This window comes from Lutra lutra, chromosome 5, assembly GCF_902655055.1.
Source record: "Lutra lutra chromosome 5, mLutLut1.2, whole genome shotgun sequence".
Taxonomy (NCBI): Eukaryota; Metazoa; Chordata; class Mammalia; order Carnivora; family Mustelidae; genus Lutra; species Lutra lutra.
Genome location: NC_062282.1, coordinates 97,805,715 through 97,831,651, shown reverse-complemented (window position 1 = coordinate 97,831,651; position 25,937 = coordinate 97,805,715). Strand labels below are relative to the sequence as shown.

Here is a 25,937-nt window from a genome sequence, read left to right as displayed (position 1 = left end):
TTTTTGCTTTAAATCGGCCAGTTTATCCCTCTGTATGTGTTAAATACCCGCTAATCCCAATGTAATTCCCCCTTTTGTCCAATTGACCTTTGTGTCTTATTTAGTTTTCTAAGCTCTATGACAAAAGGTGATTTTCTAGCTACAAAGTTCTCTTTATTCCTGCTAGTGTTGGTTTCTCCCCCAACTCCCCACCTGCTTTTATAACTTTTCTTTCAAATTCAAATGGGACCTGAACAGCACCTTCCCACCTTCCTTCTACATCTCACTAGAGACTCACCCGGTTAAACAGAGCTGGGATTCCTCTTACTCAGGTGGCTCACTGGGGCCCATCTTATGTCCCCTCCGGGTGAGAAAAGCAGGTAGATTCATCTAGGCGTCCATCCGTCCAATTAATATTTACCTAGTACCTGCTCAGTGCCAAGCATTACTTCCGGCATTTGGCGATCCCAAACAACACAGATCTGGTTCCTGCCCTTAGGAATATTCTATTGTAGTGGAGGAGAAAGGTAATACACAAGAAAATGGAAATCCAAGTGACTGTGATGAGTGAAATGAAGAAGATGCAGGGGATGTTGCGACACAGGGTAACAGGGAAAGGAAAAGGAGGGTATTTTCTTTGGATAGGGTGGTCAGGGAAGCTTCTGCATTTAGAATCCTTTCACTTCTCCCACCAAAACTTACACCCCTTTCCTGGTGAGGTGAGCGGGGCCATGGTGCCCGTTGTGTTATTTGCTCCCAGATGCTCCAGAGTCTCTCTGTGAGATGAGAGTGAGATCTGATATTCAACTGTGTTTATCTAGTCTGAGCTAAGAGAATTTAGCAATAATATTAATCTAATAGAAATGGATATTGGCAGTTGGGGTATTTTCTCTCTGCTGTCTGGGGCCATCTGGCAACTCATGTGCTTCTTCCATGTTTCCCTTGGTCCAGGAGCTCTGCCCTAAACATGGGGAATATAAGAGCCCTGGGCTGGAGGTAGGGGCATTGGGGTTCAATCTGAGGGGGAAAAGTAAACATTTGGTTGGATATTTAGAAATTTCTATTGGTTATAAACACTGAGTAACAAATCAGAAGGATTTTAATTACAAAGGGAACCATGAATTAGCATAACCTGATGGTGACTTGTCCAAGTGGGTATTAACAAAATTGCCTACTTCCCCAAAGTCATGTAATAGTGACATCAATCTGCCTGACCAATGCCAGCATTCAAAATTCAACAGCCATCATATTAAATAATGTCAAGGGGAGAATAATACTTGCATGACAGATAACCAAATGTCAATAAAAATAAACACGATGGTCCAAGATAGGTCTCAAATTCAAATACAGGACAATGAAAGATATTTGCCGCAAACAGAACAAGAGCCACACGAATGGCATGAAGGAAAAGTCTAAGGAAAGAACATTTGGAGAAAGAGGCTCTTCTACTTGAAGTTACCAAGGCCCCCACAGATATGGAGATGAAACAATACTTGGTATTTTTAAGCACTTTCAACCTTTCAGCATCTTTAATTAGTGCTTCTGAGTGGAGGAGAGTGAAGATGGCCAGTGGATCTGTGTAGATTAAAGAGTTAATTTGGGTTCAATCTGATAAATATTAGGGCTGAGACTGATCTCAGTCCTCTCCCTGAAGTGCCACTTCAAGCAGTCAGGCCTTCTCCTAGCCCAGCTGGGTTAGATAACAATGAAGGCAGTACCTTCTAAAAGTTTACAATTCAGTTCAATCCACCCTAATCTAATCATGGGCTCCCAGTGGGTAAAATTACTCCTTCCTGCTAAGTGAGGCTTAAATCTCTCCAGTGTATTTCTACTTGGTTCCTTATTTCATGCAACTCGGGTCATGTTAGTCTTTATAATGGTCCTAAACCTTAATCGTTCCCATCTGTTCAATATTACATGGTAATTTGGTCGTGAAAGAGTACTAGGCTAGGAGCCAGTTGGATTCTAGTCCTAGCTTTGTCGCTAATTAGCTCTGTGACTCCAACAAGTTTGTTCATTTCGGTCTTGATTTTCAATCTCCTCCTCTCAGACCAGCTTTCTCTACTCTTCTTTGACTTCCCCAAGAGGTAGGGAGAAGAGACAGCTCTAGGAAAGTGCTTTGGGACTTCACACCTAAGGAAGTGAAGGCAGAGATGAAGTAAAAGGAAGGAAGAAATCCTCATCTCCTCAACCTAGATATACAAACCCTCCTGCGTCTGGATCTGGCTTTTTCTTCCTACCTGATACAGGGAGGGACACATCCCTGCTCCCAGAATAGCCCAGATCCTCCATCTGGGCCCTGAATCCATCTCCTCTCAAATGTTCTTCTCTGTCACCTCCTCTTTTGCCAACAGCTCTCCCTCTCTTGGATCATTCCTGAAATATACAAACATGTTCTTTTGTCTCCTTGAAGTCTTCCCTTGTCCCATATGCCCTGTCACCGCACCATTCTCAGCTCCGCATTAAGCCTGACTTCTTTAAGAAGCTATCTGCATAGGTTGCCATGGCAAACCCTAGAACATGATCCCCTGTGGCCCCTTCTTTGCTATATTCTTCCCTTTCTCATTCTCCCCAAATGCTTATCTCACAACCTAAAGCTAAATAAGTTATCCTAACATTATATGTACTTATGTTACATGATTATGCCTGAATGATCCCCATCTTTGAGTATAGCAGTGTAATTTGAGTATTTTTTGTATGATTTTTTTGTACGCCCTAGAATTAATAATTAGTTTTTAAAAACATTTACTTAATTTTCCATGCCCCATTACTATTTTTATCCCAGTGGCCCAATAGCATTGTAAACCACCCTCTTAATATTTTCCACACTTTGTATCTATTCCATTTTTTTCCCCTGGAGACCTCCTTCTGGAAACCCTCCTCCTTTGGCTCTAATCTAAACCTGTTGTTCCCTAGGCCTGCTACTCAGCTGTCATCTGGGGCCTTCACTTGACTATCACTTGATGACATAAATATGGTTCATGGGGCGCCTGGCTGGCTCAGTCGGTAGAGCGTGCAACTCTTAATCTCAGGGTTGTGAGTTCAAGCCCCACATTGGATGTAGCGCCCACTTGAAAAATATATGGTTCAAGACATTTTATCTGGCGGCCTTTTGTGAGACATATTGGAGCCAGGAAAGATGGAAGCGGTAAGAATATTTCAGAGGACTTTTGAACGAGCTCAAGCTTGAGGTAATTAGAACTTCGACCATATGCTTGAGTGAGGCATAGTCTACCTTCTGGTGCAATGACAGTATGTCAATAATAATAGTACTACTAATAAAAATTATTATTATTCCTATTTCAAATGGGGTTCAGTCATGCAAGTGGAGTTACTCTGAGTTTTATAGAATAAGAGATTTATTTTGTAACTAGACTTTACATAACTGTGGGAGGTCAGCAGAAGTAGATGACCAGAGGATTCATCAGCTAGTCAAAACTAGAAGACAAGCAAGTCCAAACACAGATGTGAAATCACGAAGGGAATGGGAGAACTCTGGGGTCTTCAGCCTCATATGTGGGGATGGCTTGGAGCCCTTGTTGGCCAGTAGGGTCAACAATCTGGAAGAAGAGCTGGGGAGCAGAGGAGAGCCAGGATAAGCTAGATCTCACTGGCATCTCTGGCATCTCTGTATCTTTGTCTGTCACTTCTACCAACTAACCAACATGGCCTCCAGAGAGCTGTGACTACTCCTTCTCTTTTGTACAAGTACCTCTTTGACCAATTCTAATCATGAACCATTTAGATAAGGGGAACAAAGTTCCAGTTTCACCGAACTGACAACCAGTTAAAACGGACTGAACTGTGTGTGTCTCCCTTCCAAAATGTATAGGTTGAAATCTCAAGCCCCAGTACCTCAGAATGTGATGTTATTTGGAGATAGGGTCTTCTAAGACATAATTAAGGTTGAATGAAGTCTTGAGGGTGGGCTCAATCCAGTTTTACTGGTGTCCTTATAAGAAGAGAGTAGGACACAGATACAGAGGAAAGACCGCATGAAAGCACATAGAGAAGACACCCATGTACAAACGAAAAAGAGAGGGCTCGGAAGAAGTCAACCCTGCCAACACTGTAATCTCAGACTTCTAGCCTCCAGAACTGTAAGGAAAGAAATTCTGTCATATAAGCCACCCAATTTGTGGCACTCTGTCATGGTAACCTTAACAAACTGATACACGGATCAATCTAGCATATTTATATGCTATATTTTATCTATTTCTTTATATACTTCTTTACACATGGCATATGGGTTTATATATTTCTTTACACATGGTAAAGCATTTCAACATAATAATAGCAAATTCTGATAAGTATAGATGACATGGTATAGAGTTACTGTGTGCTAGGCATTGTTCTAGGCACTTTACCTATATTAACTAATTCACACAATAGTCTTGTGAAACAGATACTACTATTTTCATTCCCATCTTACAGACGAGGAAAATAAAGATATTCAACTATTTGCTTGAAGTCATACAGCTGGTGAAGATTGAAGCCAAGACTCAAACCCTTGGCTCTGGCCTCCCTGGCCAGACACTTCTTTCCACTTGCTTAGTGTCACCTGGTCACATACACAGATCTCAGGCTCAGTCTTCCCCTCTCTGGGTCATGGATCTAACTTCCTTGTCCTCTTGGTGGATTTCTGGTTTTGTTCACAGGGGAAATCTGCCAGGAAACCTGTGTATGTTTCCCATGACACACACAGGGTCACAGGCTTCCCTGACCGTAGGACTATAACCACAAGTCCAGATTTCCCAGAGAGGAAAGCCTCAGACTGGTGGGGTTATCATGTGCTATAGGATTGTTCAAATGGCAAAAAAGTACCAGGTAGTCTACACTGCATTCTATAATAAAATTTGATCTCTAAACCACTTCTCTTGGGGCACCTGGGTGGCTCAGTGGGTTAAGCCTCTGCCTTTGGCTCAGGTCACGATCTCAGGGTCCTGGGATCGAGCCCCGCATTGGGCTCTCTGCTAGGCAGGGAGCCTGCTTCCTCCCCTCTCTGCCTGCTGCTCTGCCTACTTGTAATCTCTCTCTCTCTCTCTGTTAAATAAATAAATTAAATCTTTAAAAAAATAAAAATAAAAAAAATAAACCACTTCTCTTTGCAGTGGTCAAAATAGTTGTCCCGCCTGAGGTCATGTGATTACTCAGCAGATTTCAGTTCCCAAGCCAGCAATTCTAGATACTGTCCACTTCACTCTCAGAAATCACATATCTAAAAACCAAATCAAAACAAAGCAAAAGAAAATATTAAGCAAGGGAGAAAGAAAAAAAAAGAAAAATCAGATATCGCTGAAACAGCTCTTGCTTGTACCAAAATGCACTAAAGTCAGTTAAGAACAAAGAGGTATATCTATTTGACTATGTCAGTGATCTCTATTTGGTTCCAAAATGGCAGATTACACTGCAGTCAGAACAAAGAGGCAGCAGGCAGCCATATGAAATGCCTAGTGGGGCCATTGAAACAGAGACCTCGCTTCATACTGCCAATGAGACTGAGTTATAATTATGCACACCACTTCCCAAAACAGTCTGTCATGTTCTACTTGGGGCTTCTGAGTAAAGTTAAATCCTGTTGTGGCATTAGAAATATGCATTTCCTCTGCATGTTAAAAGACTCACCTAATACTTTTCCCTCTCATGTAACAGGGAGATTTAACCCAGTCCCCACAGGGAAAATGCTAGATACAAAGCCCTGTGTAGATTAAAATCTAACAACAACAACAATTCCCACTACCATTTAATGAACACATATTATGTACCTGTCACTGTTCTGAACGCTTTACATGTACCCCTTCTAATTCCCACAACCCTTATGAGGTAGACACCATTTTTTTTAAAAGATTTTATTTATTTATTTGACAGAGAGAGATCACAAGTAGGCAGAGAGGCAGACAGAGGGAGAAGGAGAAGCAGGCTCCCCGCTGAGCAGAGAGTCTGATGCAGGGTTCGGTCAGAGAGCTCCAGGATTGTGACCTGAGCTGAAGGCAGAGGCTTTAACCCATTGAGCCACCAAGGCACCCCAGTAGAGACCATTTTTATCTTCATTTTACTGTTTAGGAAGTAGAGGTCCAGGGAGTTTAAAGAGAATCACAACATGGGTGAACAGTGAAGCTGGAATTTGAACACAGGCCATCATCTGTCTTCAAAACCCTTGTTCATAGCTCCTATATGTTCCTATCCTGAAGAAAAAAGGTGAAAACAAATGAGTTTTAGCTGCTGACAATGTTTTCTGATTCTGAATTCATCTCGTGTGTGGTGGTGACCATGATGGAAAGGAGAGGAAGAAGGCATGTGTGAGCTCAGTAGGATGTGATGGGACAAGTCTCTTCCATCTTAAACCCTCCCTCTCTCTTGTCTGTAGTTAAGGACAGCTGGGTCCTGACAGTTTCACCTAAGGTCCACACCTTAGATGACCAGTTGTATCAGTCAAGTCTTGTGGTGATAACCCACAGAAGCCAATTCTGATGAATGAAAGCAGTAAAGTTACTGACTAGAAGGATCTCAAGGACCTCACAAAATGGACGGGAAGGCTAGAGAACAAATAGGAGAAATAAGCCAGGCTCCAGGAAGCCAGGAACAGAGACGCACTCAAGCCCGCGCTGCCGGGAGAGGGTCCCAGGATGCCTTCCTGGCCACACACGGCCGGGGAACTGCTGGTCTCAGGTATGTCATTCTCCTGCATGATCTCTAGCTCTTACTGCATCTCAGGGCCAGTTTCTTCAAAAGGTAGAAGGGTCTGATTAGCTGAAAGTAGGTCACTTGTCTGTGGAAGCTGTAGGGTTCTCATCGATTGTAGAGATCAGTATGTAGAAGCTTGACTGACTCTTGATAAATTCACGTAATAATTCCCTGACTTCGACGGGCTAAAAATAAATAACCCAAAGTCTGAGAGCTGGGGGGCCTGGAGATGGACAAACAGAGGAAGGAATGAGAGAACAGGCCTTGTCTTTTCATATACACATAACCTTGTAATGCTTCTTGGCCTTGCAAAGCTTGTAAGAAGGATTGACCAAAAGAAAAAATGTGCTCTTTGCTCCACCACTGGCATTGTTATCCCTGCTTATCCCAGAAATAAAACTTGAATCTAGAAGGGGTGTTGATCTAATGAAGGTCTGATCAGGCTTACTATCTTTTTAGTTCTCCTATGACTTATCTACTCCACACCTCCCCCCATGTTACTGTAGCATAAGTGACACAAAGAGGAGGAAGATGGTCTGATTTGCTCCTCATTTATCAGTATAACCTACGAAGAAAGGGAGCAAAATTATTTCCTAGCTGGTCTTGAATCTCTAAGCCCTCTTAAATCCTGAACTTGATGGGTCAGGTATGTTTAAGTGCTTTAACAGTACAAACTTTTTCTTTTGAGACAGAGAGAGAGAGAGAGACCAAGCACAACTGGGGAGAAGGGGTAGAAGGAGAGGGAGAAGCAGACTCTCTGCTGAGCAGGGAGCCTGATGCAGGGCTTGATCTCAGGACCCTGAGGTCATGATCTGAGCCAAAGGCAGATAGCTAACTGACTGAGCTACCCAGGTGCCCCAACAGTACAAACCTATTATGGAGGGCATGTATTGCATGGAGCACTGGGTGTGGTGTATAAACAATGAATTTCAGAACACTGAAAAAAAAAATAAAATAAATCTTAAAAAATCTATAAAGTTTCTATTATTTTTATTTTGAAAAGTATGTAAATTAGGAACCTGAATGAAATGTGATATTTTATAGAAAAGATGAGAAAAAAACAACTTTAGTATTTTTACTTTGTCTTAAATTTGGACTCTCGTAAGCTCAGAGTTGCTATTATGGCCCTTAAAATATATTTTCTAGTTTCATATGGTTGAAAATACCAAACACCATTTTTGTTCAAGGAAAAATGTATTAATAGTTGTCAGACTCCAAATAACTAATATGACAACTCTCCTTGAGTCAGCTAAGCAATATTGATAGAATGAGTATCATGACTAGCCAAATACTACTATAAATTAGAGCAAATTCAAGACAAAAATTTAATACAAAGAACAAAGAGGGAAAACCTTGTGCTATGTGAAGGATGTTTCATGTGAATAGTTAGCCCTTTACAAGATAACTCCGAATCTCATTTACCTGGATTGATTGGTTGATTGACTGATTGATTGATTGATTGATTTTCTTCCCTGTTCTCCTCCTCTCTTTCCACTAATGGATCTGATAAACTTACCTACCTAAGAGAGTGGTTAAACAAAGGGCTCTGTAGTCAGATAGCCTTGGTTTAAATTACCGCTAACCTTGGGAAATCTAACTTCTCTGTTCTTGCTTCAGTTTTTGCATTTGTAAAATGGTGACAACAAAAGGTTGTTTTGAGGACTAGAAGACTTAAATATAAAGTCCGTAAGATAAGATAAAATAATGAATAAATAAAGCACTAAGAACTCTCCCAAACAGTATAGCTGCAATGAACATGCAGGTACATGTATCTTTTCAAATTAGTGTTTCAATTTACTTTGGGTAGATACACAGAATTGGAATTGCTGGGTCATAAGGTAGCTCTATTTTTTAAATTTTTTGAGGAAACTCTGTACTGTCTTCCACAGTGGCTGCACCAGTTTGCATTCCTACCAACAGCACATAAGGGGGTCCCTTTTCTCCACATCTTTGCCAACGCTTGTTATTTCTAGCACTTTTGATAATAGCCATTCTATCAGGTCTGAGGTGCTACCTCATTGTGGTTTTGGTGCGCATTTCCCTGATGATTAGTGATGTAGACCATCTCTTCATGTCGTGTTGGCCATGTGTATTTCTTCTCTGAAAAACTGTCTATTTAGATCTTCTGCCTATTTTTAAAATCAGAATATTTGTGTTTTTGCTGTTGAGTTGTATGAGTTCTTTATGTGTTTTGAATATTGGGCCCTTGTCACATATATATGATTTGGAAATACGTTCTCCCATTTAGTAGGTTCCTTTTCATTTTGTTGATGGTTTCCTTTGCTGTGCAGAAGCTTTTTAGTTTAATGTAGCCTCATTTGTCTATTTTTGCTTTTGTTGTTTTGCTTTTGGTGTCAGATTTAAAAAAAAAAAAAATCATTGCCAAGACCTGTGTCTAGAAGATTATCACCTGTCTTTTTTTCTAGGAGTTTTATAGTTTCATGTCTTAGCTTCAAGACTTTAATCCATTTTGAGTTAATTTTTGTGTGTGGTGTAAAATAGTGGTCTAGTTTCACTCTTTCACATATAGCTATCCAAGTTTCCCAACAACATTGATCGAAAAGACTGTCCTTCTCCATTGTATGTTTTTGGCTTCTTTGTCATAAATTTATTGACTACAAATATGCGGATTTATTTCTAGGTTCTCTATTTGTTTCATTGATCTATATGTCCTTTTTCATGCCAATACCATACTGTTTAAATTACTGTAGTTTTGTAATGCAGTTTGAAATCAGAGAGCATGATACCTCCAGCTTTGTTCTTCTTTTTCAAAGTTGTTTTGGCTATTCAGAATCTTTTTTAGATTCCGTACACTTTTTAGGACTGTGGGCTCTATTTCTGTGAAAAACATCTTTGGTATTTTGACAGGGATTGCATCGAATCTGTATATTGCTTGGGGTACTGTCAGTATTTTGTGGAATTGTTTTGTAACATAACTACAGTAACGCTTTTCTTTTTTGTTCCAGATTTTGCTTCTTAAGTCTTTTAGGGGTGAAAATGAAAATGGAATTTATACTAAGGAGTGAATTCTGGAGAGCATAAAAGCAGGGCTGACTTCCTGGTATGTCACCACGACAGCTGCATAGGACTCCACATTCTGAAAGTACCTCCGCCTGATTTAATGAGGTACCAGATTTAACGTTCATTGCAGTGTACCATTACAGACATTCAGTATGTCTCGAAACTCTCAATAATGTTGAAACCCAGGGTGCTGCTTTTTTGCTTTGCACAGATTATGTAGGTGGTCCTGCATAAAAGCTATATAAGTTCAGGTTTGGTGGGAATATCATTCGTGTCTTACAGCAGGTTAGACCAATGGCTGGCAATTTTTTTTTGTGAAAGACCAGAAAGTAAACATTTTAGTAAACATTTAGGCCAGTCCCTTGCCATTAAGTACTTAACTCTGTTCCTCTAGCTAGAGAGTGGCTAGTGATAATATGTAAGCTAGTGAGTTTTATAAACCTTATTTGCAAAAACAGGTAAGCTGAATTTGGCCCATGGGCTGTAATGTGTCCACCCCTGGGCTAGACAAATGGGTTTGACTAAGAATGTTGTCAAAGAGAAAAATAGGTGGGGGTGGGCAATATTCTAGAGCTCATCATTCATGGAAGACTTTCAAAATTTTTGCCATAACTACTCATATTATTGCTTTCTAAACAGTTAATATTATGCCAAAAAGTTTACATGTCATTGTGCATTTTACAACCCCCCAACAGCCTCATGAATTATGAAGTATCATCCTCATTTTGGAAAAGAAACCAAGGTTCAGAGGATAAGCAATTTGACCAAGTTATGCAGTAAAGGACTGATACCAGAGCCTACAGGCTCACTATGGTATCTTCCATCATCTATTGGGATGTGTGGTAGGCAATTGGCTATGAGAATACTTGAAAATACTGACATGTGTAAACGATTTATTTATTTTTTAAATAAATAAAATATGTGAGTTAAAAAAATAAGTGATAGCAGATGTCGACTTTCTTTTAAACACCATCCTAACTCACTAACATTATGCTTTCTTGATAGGGAGGGGGATTATACCTTAGAATTCACACTTGTATGTGTCCCCTGGGTCCCCACGGCAAGGGGGTGTACGAGCATCATCTAGACTGTGCTGCCATATGGGAAATGCTGCCAAAGGTGTCAAGAGTAGGATGGTGACAGGATTTGAAGATCTTTGCCAACAACTCTCTTTGTAGGCCTGGCGTTAATATCTAAAATGCTACTAACTCTTCCTTTCTGGAAGGCCGAAACATATCAGCCCAGGCAGACACCTTTACCATCCTCCAATACCTACACTGGAATTCTCAAGACCTATCCCTTCTTCACAAATTCAGAGATCCCAAACAAATTCTAAATAAATTCTTGCTATGGATATAGCTTTACCAATACCAAAGAGTGATGAAGAAAGAGAAAGATGAAATCAGAAAAACTTCTTCTGCATTGAAAATTTTGTCATTGCCACAGGGAGAGAAATGGGCACACATCCTTTTTCTGATCCCCAGAGGAAATCACCATGCATTCCCTGGGGCCAGGAAGAAGGAAAACCTTCCGCCTCAGGGGTGCATTGGGATTTTGTGACTTCTTGAGAACAGCCTCTGTCAGCCCAGGGAGAACAACTTGGTGGCTCTCTCAGATGTCCTTTAAGCTACAAGGCAGCTTAGCAGAGGCCTTTCATGTGTCTGGTACCAGTCTGTGAAAGGAAGGCTCTGGATAAGAAGCGTGCTGGTATGAAAGAAAGAGAAAGTTGGATAGTGAGTGGTCTTCAAATTAGGGAAGAGAAAATTTACATTGAAAGATTTTTACGCACCCTTTTTCCTGTAGCTATGCAACTCTTATGAAAAAAGGACACGAAACCTAGTTTATTCCCATAAAATCTTGAGCTCAGTAACCATTTATGTTATCATTAGAAAATCAGCAATATACATTCATCCTCTAAGATGGGAAGTTAGCATTGGCCTCCTGACCGAGGGTGGGGAGTGTCTGCGGTAGGTTACCACAGAAATTACAGTATTCTTTTTTAAAACAGTATTCTTTTGAGTTGAGAGAACAATGATCCTGCATTTTAAAAGTCTTTATTTTTCTTATTCAAAGAAAGCAGAGACACTGAAGAGTAGGCCACTACCTTTAAAAGGAGTTTGATGACAAAAGTAGAAAGGAATATCTATTGTGACCACACTTCCAGCAGTTTCAACTCTCCAGACTGAATGATGCAATTTGCAATATTCAATGGAAGGACAAGCAAATCAGGTGTGTAACTGCCAGTCCATTATTAGGAAAAGAAGAGACTCAACGCTACCCTTGAGAAACCAAGGCCCTCCAGGTTCAGGGCCTGTGAGTGGCTGGCTGCTCCCTACTCTCCCATCTCTCTCATCTCCTCATTTCATCTCTGTCCCTCCATCACTTTCCCTTCTTTCTCTCTCTTGCTTTTCATGTTTCCCTCACTCCAGCCACTGAAGAGTGCCATGAACTCTAGAGCATCTTCCCAGAGGCAGGGGAACCCAGGCTACATATGTGAAGATGTTCCTGTTGAGCCATTGGAATGGCCTTCTGTCTCTAACCTAGCTCCAAAGAAGGCTGCCTGGGGAAAAGTTTGGTTTTAATGATTGGAGATAACAAGGGTGGGGTCAGGTAGTGGTGTTCACTTAAATATGGGTGTGAGGAGGGAGCAACTGCTTAACATCACCAGGATACAATTCTCCATCATTCGCCCAGAACTGATCTGCTTATTACTTTGATGGAACTACCCTTGTCCCAAAAGATATTCTTGGACATTGTTTCCCTATCCTCACCAGGGACAGGGTGGTTATGTGAGGAGGACAGGAGATGAATAGGCCCAAGAAGTATTCCTTGGTACTTCTTCCAGGCTGCTTCAAGGCAGCTTGACTACCTACTGGCTAGCTTTCTGCTCAAATCTGCCTGGGAGACAGCTGTTACACGGGTCCATACTCTACATACATAGTCAAACAGATATATAAACCATGAGAAGGCCATGAGTCCACTTGGAAGTCTCCAGGCAGGAAGGTAAGGGGACACATCATACCTGCACCACTGAGGATAGGTGCTCTCAGAGATAATATGCTTGTTAAGACAGGATGAGAATTCATTTGGAGGCATCAGTTCCAAGGTACAGAAGAAAAACATTCTCCTCACTTAGTGGACACATCCCTGTTTAATCCTAACAAATCTGTATCAGTTATCCATTGCTGTGTAACAAAAGCCAGGAGGCAGGGATTACAGTGGGTTTAGCTGCCTGTCCTAGATAATCAAGTTGATGACCAACTGTAATCTTCATATTTAACTCCAGATGACTTTTTGTTCTCTTAAAAAAAAAAATCCATCCTGAAAAGGTAAAGATGTACCATCATTGAGGATATTAAAAAAACAAAACTGTCATGGCCTCTTAAAGTATTAAACATCTGACCAACTGAAGCGTTGGAGGTCAAAGAAGACTACGTGATTTTGGGAATTTAAGATCTGATGACCACGTACCTCATCAATTCCATCAAATCATCTTTTTGCTTTCGTGATCAGGCTTTTTGGATTTGGCAATTAACACAAATGAAAATATATATTTTTTTCCAAAGTGAAAATATATTCCTTGTATGAATCTAGCTCCCACTGATTTGTGGAATCCTTGAAATGGGCAAGAGAGAATGACTCCCCAGAGTGATTTGGTCTGGTCATCTGAGCTCCTCTGCAGGCAGCAGAGATCTGGGTATCTGAGCCCAAATTCTCTGGGTTGCTTCACCTAAACCTACAATAGGCTGGCCACAGGACGTTGTCCCTGTGCTAGTTGGACAGCATGGTGGGAAGGCCACCCTGTACCAAGAGGGACAGAACCAGGCTACAGTGTGGCTTTGCTCACCCTGCTCTCTTAAAGATTTTGTTGCTTCGAAAATTTGATTCTCATGGTTTGGAGGAAGGGAAGTTCATATTTAGAAACTTGGATATAGTGTGAAACAGGAAAAATGGAATTTTGATTTGCTGGGCGTTCCAGGTCCTGCTGGCTTCTGGCCAAGCTTCAGGTTGCTTGTTGGAGCTGTTCAAGGAATCCAACGTGGAGAATCCAACTCTCTTAATGGGAGTCAGAGCAGGGCTAATTTCCTACACATAGACCCACCCATGTTGCCCCAGTAGGGGCTCCAGACTTTGGCCTCAGTCAAATTCCCCATTTCATCTAACTTGCTTCTGGCCCTAGTTATTAAGTCAAAGCTTTGTTCTAAACACAAGGTTTTACTGATTGGGACTTTTTATCTCTGACTCCAAAGATAAGTTATATATTAGTAAGATTACTAAGGGGTAGGGTTGGGCAGGAAGGCAGAAAGTTTAACTCACTAGTGACTAGAGGAGGCCTCCAGGGTCACTATAAGTGAGGAAAGGAGAACCTGGAGAAAGCAGTAGTGCTCTTGTAGGCATGCACAGAGGAAAGGTGTGCACAAGGGCCACAGGAAGAAAGAATCAGGGCTGAGCCCTAGTGTTCTTCACTGAGGAAGCCAGAACCCGAGGCTCTTCTTGGATTTCCACTCTGAGACAGAAGTGTGGGAGAGCGAGGACACAGGGAATTCGCTTGTTAGTGAGAATGCGGAGATGAAATATGGAACCTCAAGAATTTTCTTATCTTATATATTTCATATATAAGAAATTTTTTTTCAGGTTTTTTTCATGTGCACACGCATGCCCGGTGGGGAACCGGAAGTTTGCCTTTTATTCATTTCTGCATGTTGAAGTCAATAGAAGACATCTGTGTTAGCTTGTTATTTCCCCCTTTGCCATGCAAAATCATGAAATATGGCTTTGTACTTCCTTCCACCTAAGCTGAAAGATTATGCAGAACAGTGTCTGAATGAGAAAAATCTACTCAAAATTGTTCTAATCTCCCCTCCTAATGCTCCTAGCAAATCAATGGGTCAACAAGTCAACGCTTGCTCACGGGCCTGTTTTGCATCCATGTGCACACGGTAGCTGAGGTGTTTAGTTTGAAGAACATGAAGGCTCTGAGAAAAGCCAGAATCTGTCATGCATGTGTTGGGAAAAGAAAAGGGAACAAGTAGGGTGAAGTCTGAAGTTTCATTCTGACATGAGTTAAAAAAGAAACTTCACTTTTTCTCTTATTTTCCTTGGCAATGATTACTATATTTTCATATGTATTATTAAGTGTGAGAGAGGATGATTAAGAGATGATTTCAAGGCAGAAACAGGGGCACCTGGGTGGCTCAGTCAGTTAAGCATCTGCCTTCGGCTCAAGTCATGATCCCCGGGGTCCTGGGATCGAGTCCTGCACCCAGCTTCCTGCTCGGCGGAGAGTCTGCTTCTCCCTCTCCCTCTGCCTGCTGCTCTGCCTACTTGTGCTATCTTTCGGTCAAATAAATAAAATCTTAAAAAAAAAAAAAAGAAAGGCAGAAAGGCAGAAACCAACTTCACTAGCACAACAAACAAAGATTTCCTCTTTGCTGTCAGTATTTGTTTCCCCCTTAATGGGCCACAGCTCCTTTTTTTTTTTTTTTAAAGATTTTATTTATTTGACAGAGAGAGAGAGATTCACAAGTAGGCAGAGAGAGAGAGAGGGAAGCAGGCTCCCTGCTGAGCAGAGAGCCAGATAATGGGGCTTGATCCCAGGACCCTGGGATCGTGACTTGAGCCAAAGGCAGAGGCTTTAACCCACTGAGCCACCCAGGCGCCCCGGGGCCACAACTCTTAAGAGGAGGTGAGCAGAGGGGAAGAGAAACCATATCCTGAAAGGAAGGGTAGAAGGAGGAAGTCACCTAAAGTATAGGTTGTGTCACATGACTACATGTGCAGCTTGACAAATATCCCATTTATCAACTCTTTTAGATAAAGGAACATGTGTTCATAAGTGTGTCCACCTTCACAAAGGTGTTTGGCAAGAGGAGTTAATTATTGTCAGAGGTCTCAATGAGTTTTTGGCTCAGTGTCTAGCCTATTTAGCAAAAGTTAGGCTTGCTGTAAATTACCATGCCACAAACTCTATATGCTCCAAGTCGTTGCTCGAGGCTGCCATGACATCTGGTTATCAGCCCAGATGTAGGGAACTTTCCACTTAGGTGCTCGCTGAGAACATGCTCTCCTTCCAGCTAGTGTGATTTGGCTTTGGGGCCTGAAGGTCCTTTTTTGGAACTGGCCACAGAACTTTGGAAACTGAGAGGCCCTTTTGGGATTGATAATTCATGCTTTGGGCAAAAAGTACTGCTAACATCGAGTCCTAATAGCATGCAAGTAAAACTCATTTTTCCCCCTCGTCAATGAAGAAAATGAAGTCCAGATATTCGGTAACTAATTCCAACATTCAGTGGAGGATGAAGATTTGGCCTCCATAAATCTTCAGACATTTATAGAGTGTTCGTCAAGTACAAGGTATCATTATAGGCGCTATGGGAAACAGAAAAATTGGAAGACATGAGCTCAACCCTTAAAAAATCATATATTCTTTTTAAATCATATTCTTTTTGGAGGCAGCGGTATGCTCTACACTGGGGTACCCTAACTGAGGTGAAAAGGTCCCTTGAGGGCTGCCATGGGTCCCTCTGAAATACATTAAAAAATATGTCTTTTTTGAGGTGACAATGTCAAGGGTTTTAAATTGACTATTCAAAAGGACTTATTTTCTAAAAACTGTCTAACAACCCGGCAACTATTCATTACTTAGTAATAGTACAAACAAGAACTAACATTTATTTCCATGCATACTACATGTGAGGATTTAAACTAGGCCTTTTCTTTTCTCGTCACTGATTATCATGAACACCTGATGGGGCAGGTGTTATTATTTTCCCATTTCACAGATAGGGAAACCGACTTCAGGAAGTTGCTAATGGCAAGGGCACATGACGGATCAGTGGCAGTTTGGGCTTTGAACTCCGATCTACCTGACAGCAAAGCCTGCATTCTCAGTCTCTGTGATACACGATAGTCCAAAGAGGAAGTGAAAAGCAATAATGGACAAAAAGAGAAGAGAACCCAGAGGAAAGAGAATGTGGTGCGGGGAACAGTGGGTAGTGTGGAGGGCTTACAGGCATGAGAGTTACATGCTATTTAAGGATGTGAGGATTGAATAAGGCCTTGGAAACAAGATAAGGGTTTTCTAATTCAGGGCTCAGGACATGAGATTTTAAATTAGGAAATACTTTCCTGCAGTCCTAGTTAGGGAGAGCTGAAATTCCTAGCCTCAGCATCTTAAGCCTTTAAGTGTACTTCTATATCCCACTCAGTAAATAACTTTTTGCACTCCTGTGAGGGCCATGTAAACAGCCAGCTCCAGGGTAATTTGCAGAGGGGAATAATGTAAGGCCTGGTCACAAACCGGGAGAGGGGAAACCTGGGCAGGGAATCCTCACCAGAGGTTGCTAAGTGCAGAAAGGTAACAGAAGGCAGATTTAACTTGGATCCAACCAAAGGATGATATTGAGTTAACCCATGGGAGTGACGCTGCAGCGTTTGCTTTCAACACGTAACGAGACTAGGACCAGGACCCACACACTGGACTGGCACGACCCCCACATTGCCATGAGCCTTGGGGGCATTGTTTACCTTGCTAGTCCTCACTTTTCTCATCTATAAACTGAGTGCATGCTGGTTAAGGTTCTCGCCTGCACTGATCACCTCTGAAATTACAGATACCATTTATATCTGTAAATATGTAAATTGTAAAAGCATACACACCTTCAGTGAGGTCAGTGGTCCTGCTAGGGCAACAGCCTTCCCTTTCTTAAAGAGCCTCTGTAGGGGACTCTCCCACTGGCTCATGAAGCACAAATACACACACGCACATACACACACACACACACACACACACACACACACATGCATGGACATGGCTCCCATTTGAGGTTCTCATAAAGGGATGAGCTATTTAGTCTTCTTTTCAGGAAACCCCATCATTTGAGTGGGAAAGGTCTAATGTCTGAGACATCTGGGTCATTATTAGGAAGAAAACTGAACTGACCCCTTCCCCCAATAATAAGTGCTTTTCCCTAACACTAGCTTTCTCCTTTTTAATGTGTCCCTGCCTACAGCATCCTGGTCAGAGAGCCAATGGCCCAGCAGACCTCACAGGCACAGGTGCTCCCTGTCAAAGCTGCAGCTGCCTGGGTCTCATAGTAAGTCTCTTACATTTGACCAATGATTGCTCACTAGGCATTGGCAGCCATCCAGAGGGCAAAGACAAGTCTGTCTGTGTGTCACCCTGCTGGGGCTGTAGAGGTCAAAATGGCTCTCTCAGCAGATCAGGCTTTCCCCTACAGACTTGAAGTGGCACTGGACACACTTTCTTGGGGCACAATGGGAGCTTTAGAATATTCCAGCTCGGTGTGGGTGGACCAAGGAATCTGCTTTTTCAACAAGTTAGATTCTTATGAAAATTAACTTTTTTTTTTTCCCTTGGCACCTACCACTGGCCAACCTCATATTATGTAGTCATCTGATCATGCTCTTCTACCCTCCACATGCCACTCTCCTGCATTAGAATGCCTCACGACTATAGAAAATGTGTCTTTTGGTTTACTGCTATAAATATAGTCCCAGAATCTGGCACACAATGTATGTTTAGTAATTACTTGTTAAATGAACTGAAGTCTGAAAAACAGTGCTCTCTTGAGATATTGCCAAACACCGAAGACTTATGCATTTCTTTTAAGAAAATTTCCTTCTGATCTGTTGTGATAACATACCTGTGAGTTTGCTGAACCCAAGGTGATGGGTGGAAGGAGGTATTAGTGTCAGCCGCTACACTGCCCAGGATTCATGACATGGGTTTAAGCCAAATAAATGTGATAGTGCAATTTTAAACTAGATCAATGTGGGGAGCCTGGGTGGCTCAGTTGGTTGGGCGACTGCCTTCGGTTTGGGTCATGATCCTGGAGTCCTGGGATCGAGTCCCACATCGGGCTCTCTGCTCAGTGGGGAGTCTGCTTTTCCCTCTGACCTTTCCCCTTCTCATTCTCTCCCTCTCTCAAATACATAAATAAAATCCTTAAACTAGATCAATGGCACCATGATCCTATATTTTCAAAAAGAGGAGTCACGAATATTTTCAAAAATATAATTTCTATTAAAATTCAGCCTCCATGCCAAACCAACTGAATAGGTAGTTTAGAGCAGAATAATGTGCTGTTCGGATCTGACTGTAAAGCTACCTCTGGGTAAAGCAAGCGGTTGCCCACACATCGTGGTGTCATGACAGTGAGATACAAACATGCTGTAAATACGTTCTATTTGCTGGTGTTCCAGGCTGGGCAAAGCTCAGCTGTTGACATAACCATTGCCTACTTTATGAAGGTCTCCAGTGAAAACTATATTCGCAGGCTTTTAAGATTCCCAACAAAGGAAAATACAAGAGATATCTCATCTATGGACCAGGCAGAGATATGAGAGTGGGCTGCCAAGCTCAAAGTAAAACGAGATTCAGCCAAGTTCCGCTGTCATAAATTTCAGTATGTGTTCCTTCCACCTGAGAATGGCTTACTTCTGTCACTTAAAGGAAGAGCTGACTCTTCCACTGCAGACATTCACCAGCCTCGGAAAAAAGCTATAAAGTAAATTAAAGTGCCCACAAGGCATTTACTAGCCTACAAAATGTTAACCAACCTTGAGGTCTTTCCAGCATGCCTCCCAACGAGGCTAAATGGATGAAATGGTGTAGCCACAACCAAACTCCATCTCCAAACTTACCTGTTATGTTAAAAGTAAGTCTCGGGCAAAGGGGTCAGAAAAAAATACCGGAGAAGAGAGGAAAAACGAACTCATGCTACTTCAACGAGAAACATCTAAATGCAGAAGAGAAAAGAGAGGCACCAGGAAGGAACATATAATTATCACTACACTATCCTGGCAATAGTGATTTTGGCATATTAACTCTACTGTTTGTTTATTGCAGTATTTTTCGGATAGAGGTCACACAGTCAGGCCACCATGTATTTACGGAACAAGACTAGTTAGAGATGAGTCCATGCATGTCATCAAGTGTAACACGTCTCTCAATTACATGTGTGGCGTGGGAAAGGCATTTATAACTAGGAACCAGGACTGAGCTGGGGTCTTGAAGTCCAGTGAAAATTCTCTGAAGCCTCAACAGGAATGAAGCCAAGGCCACTTGAACACCAACTCCTTGTAACAAAAAGAAAGATGGGATCTGTCGCATGACAACAGGCCAGAATCTGGGAAGAGAGGAGCCTTGAAAAAGTGTATAAGCAACTTGCATCAATATTTCCTAGTGGGAAAATTATCTCTCATAGCTCTAAGACACATGCCTTGTTAGGTCAACAGTTTCTCACATCTTTGATTTATTTTTCTATTATTTTATTATAGAAATAAAAGAGAAGGAAGAAGCGAAGGAACATTTATCATTTACTATGTGTCCACAATGTCACATAGGCATTCATAAAGTTCCCAAATTCTCCTGATTTAGGGGCTTCCCTTGAATGCTCAGCAAATGAGACCTGGGTCTCCCTCCCAGACAATCTCATCTTCATGAGTTTCTCCTCTCTTGATAAGTCTGAGACCTGCCAAAAAAATGCACCCATGGTCATCTACTCTGACCTTCATCATCTCCTCTTGGACTTAACCTCCAGGCATTTCTCACCAGTCCTCTTGCTGTCTTCTCTCTGTGGCACCCCAGAGTGAGTAACGACCTTTCCTTCTTACCCAGAAAGCATAAATACCACCTAGTTTAAATGTATGATGAAAGTTTACAAATGGCTTGAGAATAATATAAGGCAATTACAATGCCAAGATGGAAAATTCAGACCACACACCACATGTTTCCACTCTTGGCAATGAACTAAGCTTTGTCACAGGAACTGGCTACTGGTTGTTTCCTTCTAAAGCTCCAGTCCACAACCCTGCTACATATTGATTTGCTCATTATCTATCATCCATTATTAGAATGTAGGTTCTGCAGGGGCATGATTTGTGCATGTGTATGTGTGTGACTGTTTATCTAAATCAGTGTCTGACACCTAATAGGAACTCAGTACATATTTGTCAACAGAATAAATTGTATTTTTCCCTCAGTATAAATCTACAAGATGGGCATCATTAATTTCATTTTCCAGAAGAGGAAAAAGAAACTAAAAGAATGTAAGTGTTTTTTTTTCAGTCCCACAGATAGGAAGTTATAAAACACTTTTTTTTTTTTTTTTGAGAGAGAGAGAGAGAGAGCATGTGTGAACACACACATGTGAGCTGGGGCAGGAAAGGAAAAAGGAAGAAGGGGAGAGAATCTTAAGCAGATTCCATGCTCGGGCTTGGGGGTGGGCAATGTGGGGTTCAACCTCATGACCCTGAGATCATGGCCTGAGTCAAAATCAAGAGCTGGACACTTCACCGACTGAACAACCCGGGCACCCCAGTTATAGAACACCTTTAATGAGTCTCACAGACAATATTATTTCTGCTATATATATTTATTTTCATGCTGTTTCCTAGTAGTGTTTGGCAACTCTAGCCCTGTCTCAGTTTTGTTAAGGGTTTTAACTGAGCTTAAACAAACGTTTAAAGGGGACCACTTTTCAGAACAATAATATAATGTGGTGATGAGAGAGCCCCAAGGGAAGGGAGAAATCTGAAGAGAATGGAGTCAGGAGCACATAATGCAAGGGTATGATCCTTCTTAGAATTTGTCCTTACTAGGTTCAATCCTCACCTTGGCTAAAAACAAAATAAAACCAAAACCCTAGTGCCTCGTAAACTTTTCATGGTTTTTCAGCATGGATTTGTTCCAGACGTGAGAGTTCTTTGTTCTCTCTCCTTGGTCCAAAGCCTAGTCTTGAAGAGCTTTTGCATTTCGATGCATAGCAAACTTGGGCCACTGACAGTGAAATAAATCTACAAATTTGAAACCCTGGGACACACTGTGCTAGGCCTGGATACTCACGGGCCACCCTGAGTTTAAAAAGAGCAGAATAGGGGCGCCTGGGTGGCTCAGTGGGTTAAGCTGCTGCCTTCGGCTCAGGTCATGATCTCGGGGTCCTGGGATCGAGTCCCACATCGGGCTCTCTGCTCAGCAGGAAGCCTGCTTCCCTCTCTCTCTCTCTCTCTGCCTGCCTCTCCGTCTACTTGTGATCTCTCTCTCTGTCAAATAAATAAATAAAAAAAAAATCTTAAAAAAAAAAAAGAGCGAATAAAGAGTAAAAATAAAAAATAATAAAGCCTTAGCGAAAGATCGCTGCAGTCCCCACATCATTTTGCTTTGCTACCTAGCCTGGTGTCTAACTCAGAGTAGGTACATAATTAGTATCTGATGGTTGACTGACTGGGTGAATTCCTCTCATACTGCCCAGTCTCCCTGCTTTTGAATCTGCACCCACCTGATGTCAGTTTGTTTTTGAGGATCTCCAGGAGCTTCCAAAGGACCGCAGAGCTGGTAGCTTCATGATGTCACATCTAACGATGTCAGATCTCTTGACTTCATATGCCTAGGTTCAGGGAAGATGTAAAAAAGAGTTAAAATAGACTAAAGAGGACAAAAAGAGAGGACAGGCTGCACAACTAAAGTTCTACAGTATGCATGTTTATATCACCTTTTTTTTTTTTTAGGAAACATTTCATTCACCTGCCCTAGACAAATGGTCTGGGTTGTAGTGGCCATCTTGTTAGATACCTCCATCTTCCTGGGGTTTTAAAGGGGTCAGGAGTTGCACTGAGCAGGACCATCACACACTTTCTTCTTCTTAATAAAAAATATGTGGGGAAGATTCTACTCCTCTCTGATTGTGAAGTTATTAGGGACCAGGAATGAACACAGAACTGGCAATGGCTAGAGTCCCACCACCTAGAGAAAACAGTTACGCGTATGCTGCTGGCATTATTCATAATAGCCAAAGAGTGGAAACAACCCAAATGTCTGTCAACTGAAGAATGCATAAATCAAGTGTGGTGTCTTCATAAATGGAATATTATTCAGCCATAAAAAGAAATGAAGTTCTGATACAGGCTACAATGAGGATGACCCTTGAAAACATCCTAAGTGAAAGAAGTCAGTCACAAAGGACCACATATAGTATGAATCCATTTATATGAACTATTGGAAAAGACAAATCTACTGAGGCTGAAGATAGATTTATGGCTTCTTAGTGCTGGGGGTGATGGGGAGGTTGGGAGGAGGGTGATGGCTAAGAGGTACAAGGTCTCTTTTTGAGATAATAAACATATTCTAAAATGTCTTATGAAGATGAGTGTACCACTCTGTGAACATACCAAAAGTCATTGAATTGTACACTTTAAATGGGTCACTTTCATGCCATGTGACTGATATACGGCAGTTAGGAGAGAAAGCAGCTGAGAAAGGGAGGAGGAGGGACAGAGAGAGCACCAGAGACAGGGTAACAAAAACAGAAGCAGAGACAAAAGATGCACACAAGTTTCCAGATGGTGTTTAAGTCACTGCTTCTAGACTTCTGCGTACTGCTTCTAGACTTCTGCGTATTCCATCCTTGCTCTTTCCAAAAATTGGATGGATACACCAATAAAATCCCAAAGCTTTCCTCTCCCTCCTTTTCTTTACTTTTTTCTTGCTTAAGCTAATTCAAGTTGGCTGTCTGTCACTTGCCATACAGCTCTCCTGTTAGAAAGGAATTCTATTTGGAGAGAAATGGGGATATGCCACCCCATCAGAAGACTGTGATCTTCATGTCATGTAGAATATATCCACAGGTCCTTATATATGGTGAATGTTCAATGAACATTTATTGAAGTTAAAGAAATGTTTCCAACTTAAGTGATGGAGCTTTTCCATGGGGACTTGAGTCCAAAGATTCTGTCCTTTAAGCTCAAGTTGGTTTGCTTCAATGGCATCCTGTCAATTTATTTCCAAAACCCTATCTGGAAGATTTTTCTGGCATGAGTAATACCCCCTGAGAGAAAATCTAAACTTTCGCCTCCTCCCTTAAATTTAAGTGAGCTCCACTGAAGGACTAGTGGGCCTATTTTTGGGTGTTCTCACATTAAGTGGTGGGCAGAGTTTGGAAAATTAAAGAAATTTTCAAACCCAAGCCAATGAAATAATTGCAGGGTATAGTTCACAGTAGCAGGCCCAGAGGCAACAGCTGTGGTCCCATTGGTCTGATACAGGTCAGGCTTTTGCATGCAAATGCACATACACACACACACACACACACATACACACACACACACACACCCCTTCACATCCGTGTCCGTCTGCAGAGAGACAGAGAGTTTGTGTTGCCAGAAATTCCTTTACTATTTCTGGCTTATCAGGAAAGTTAAAAAAAAATGCTAATGAATTTTCTATCATACTTACTGAAATATGTGAAAAATACATTTTCATGATGCAGAACAATGGTTATGTTTTAAGTCTTTGTAGAAGAATCCTCATTTGTACCAGTGGTTCTCACACTTGCACCTGCATCATCACCTGGGGGGCTTGGGAAAACACAGGTGTGTGGACTCTCTTCCCAGAGCTTCTGATTCAGTACATGGAGGGCAGGCCTGGAAGTGTGCATTTTCTGACAAGTCCCCCGGGGATGCTGATGCTGTTGGTCTGAGGACCCCACTTGGAGAGCCCCTGGTTATATGGCTGTATGCTTTGTTTTTAAAAACTGATATTTAACTTTAGGGCTCTATGTCTTATGGGTTAGAACTGTAATATGACCTTGGGACCTGAATGTGAATGTTTCATAGCTCATTTCTGGTTCTTGAAGCCCCAGTTTTAAACTAAATGGTCATTACTTCAGTTTGTGACTCTTCCATTACAAACATGAGTTTTTGTCCAATTGTATGGTTGCCCTTTCCACATGGGCTCATTCCCAACATCATCATCATTCTTCTGGGACAGTTGAAAATGTAAATTCCCAAGTGAACAGGGTCTGGCAGAGAAAGAGGAGGAGGTGGGTGGAGAGGCTGTTCTAAACTATCAACGGCACAGCTATCTAAAAATAAGCCTGCTAAGTCAAGAAGGCTGGCTTACAGATGAAAATAGGATGATGAAGAACATTTTGCAGAATTGCATCTGAGGTATAGAAGTCTTCATGTGACATTTCCTTTTTTTTCCTCCACTGGGAGAAGACAAATGTGCTGAAATGCCAAAATACCAAACTTTGGGTGACTTCAAATAAAATTATGAGAAAGGGCAAGTCAGCACAAGGGACACAAGGAATTTCAGTGCTCAGCTTCAGAATGCTTTTTTGCTAAGCTTACTAAAGCCTCTGTAAAGCAGTGTTCTGTGCACGAGTAGTAGGTAGAGACACATATCAGTGTTCTTTTTAAAAAGATTTATTAATTTATTTATCTGAGAGAGAGCATGAGCAGGGAGAGGGGCAGAGGGAGACAGAGAGAGAGTCTCAAGCAGACTCCCTGCTGAGCATGGAGCCAGACCAGGACTCCATCCCAGGACCCAGAGATCATGACCTGAGCCAACATCAAGAGTTGGATGCTTAGCCAACCGAGCCACCTGGGTGCCTCACGTATCCACATTTTTATAGGCATGCATCTGTGACTTTTATCAGACATCTGGGTTGTCCAGGAATTTTTTTTTTTTAAAGATTTTATTTATTTATTTAACAGAGATAGATCACAAGTAGGCAGAGAGAGAGAGAGAGGGAAGCAGGCTCCCTGCTGAGCAGTGAGTCCAATGTGGGACTCAATCTCAGGACCCTGAGATCATGACCTGGGCTGAAGGCAGAGGCTTTAACCCACTGAGCCACTCAGGCACTCCGTGTCCAGAAATTTTTAGGGTAATAAGTACAGAGAATTCCCATATAAGTATACAGCTTGAATTTTCAGAAATGGAACACACTTACATAATCAGTACCCTGATAAAGGAATTACTGTTTCCTCAGAGTCCCCATCATGTTATCTCAAGCCACCTCTCCCTTCTAGAGAAATCACAATCCAGTTTTCTGACAGCATAGAGACTTTGCTTTTTTCCCCTCTTTTATGTAAATGAAATCACACGATATATATTTTTCTCTGTCTAGCTTCTTTCATGTTTCTGAGAAAAATAAAGTCCTAACACAATATTTTTATTTTTTATTATTTTTAAAGATTTTATTTATTTATTTTAGAGAGAGCACCAGTGGGGAGGGAGAAGCAGAAGGAGAGGGACAAGCAGACTCCCTGCTGAACATGGAGCCTGATGTGGAGCTCAGTCTCATGACCCTGAGATCACGACCTGAGCTGAAATCAAGAGTTGGACGCTTAACCAACTGGGCCACCCGGGTGCCCCACAAGCCCTAACACAATCTTTAAACCTTAATTTTGTGATTGAAAAAGTAACACATGTGGTAAAACCAAAAACCAAA

The 25,937-nt window shown here is 41.7% G+C and overlaps 1 long non-coding RNA gene across 1 annotated transcript in view; it reads right to left on the bottom strand.

Moving 5' to 3' along the window:
* Positions 1–2,283: 2,283 nt before the first annotated feature.
* LOC125100381 (uncharacterized) overlaps positions 2,284–25,937 on the bottom strand; it is a 205,502-nt gene continuing 181,848 nt past the window's right edge. Inside the window, exons 2-3 of the long non-coding RNA XR_007127523.1 lie at positions 21,987–22,094; positions 2,284–2,355 (exon numbers count right to left, since the gene is read on the bottom strand). This is a non-coding gene — a long non-coding RNA (uncharacterized LOC125100381). The remainder of the gene's footprint in view (positions 2,356–21,986; positions 22,095–25,937) is intronic.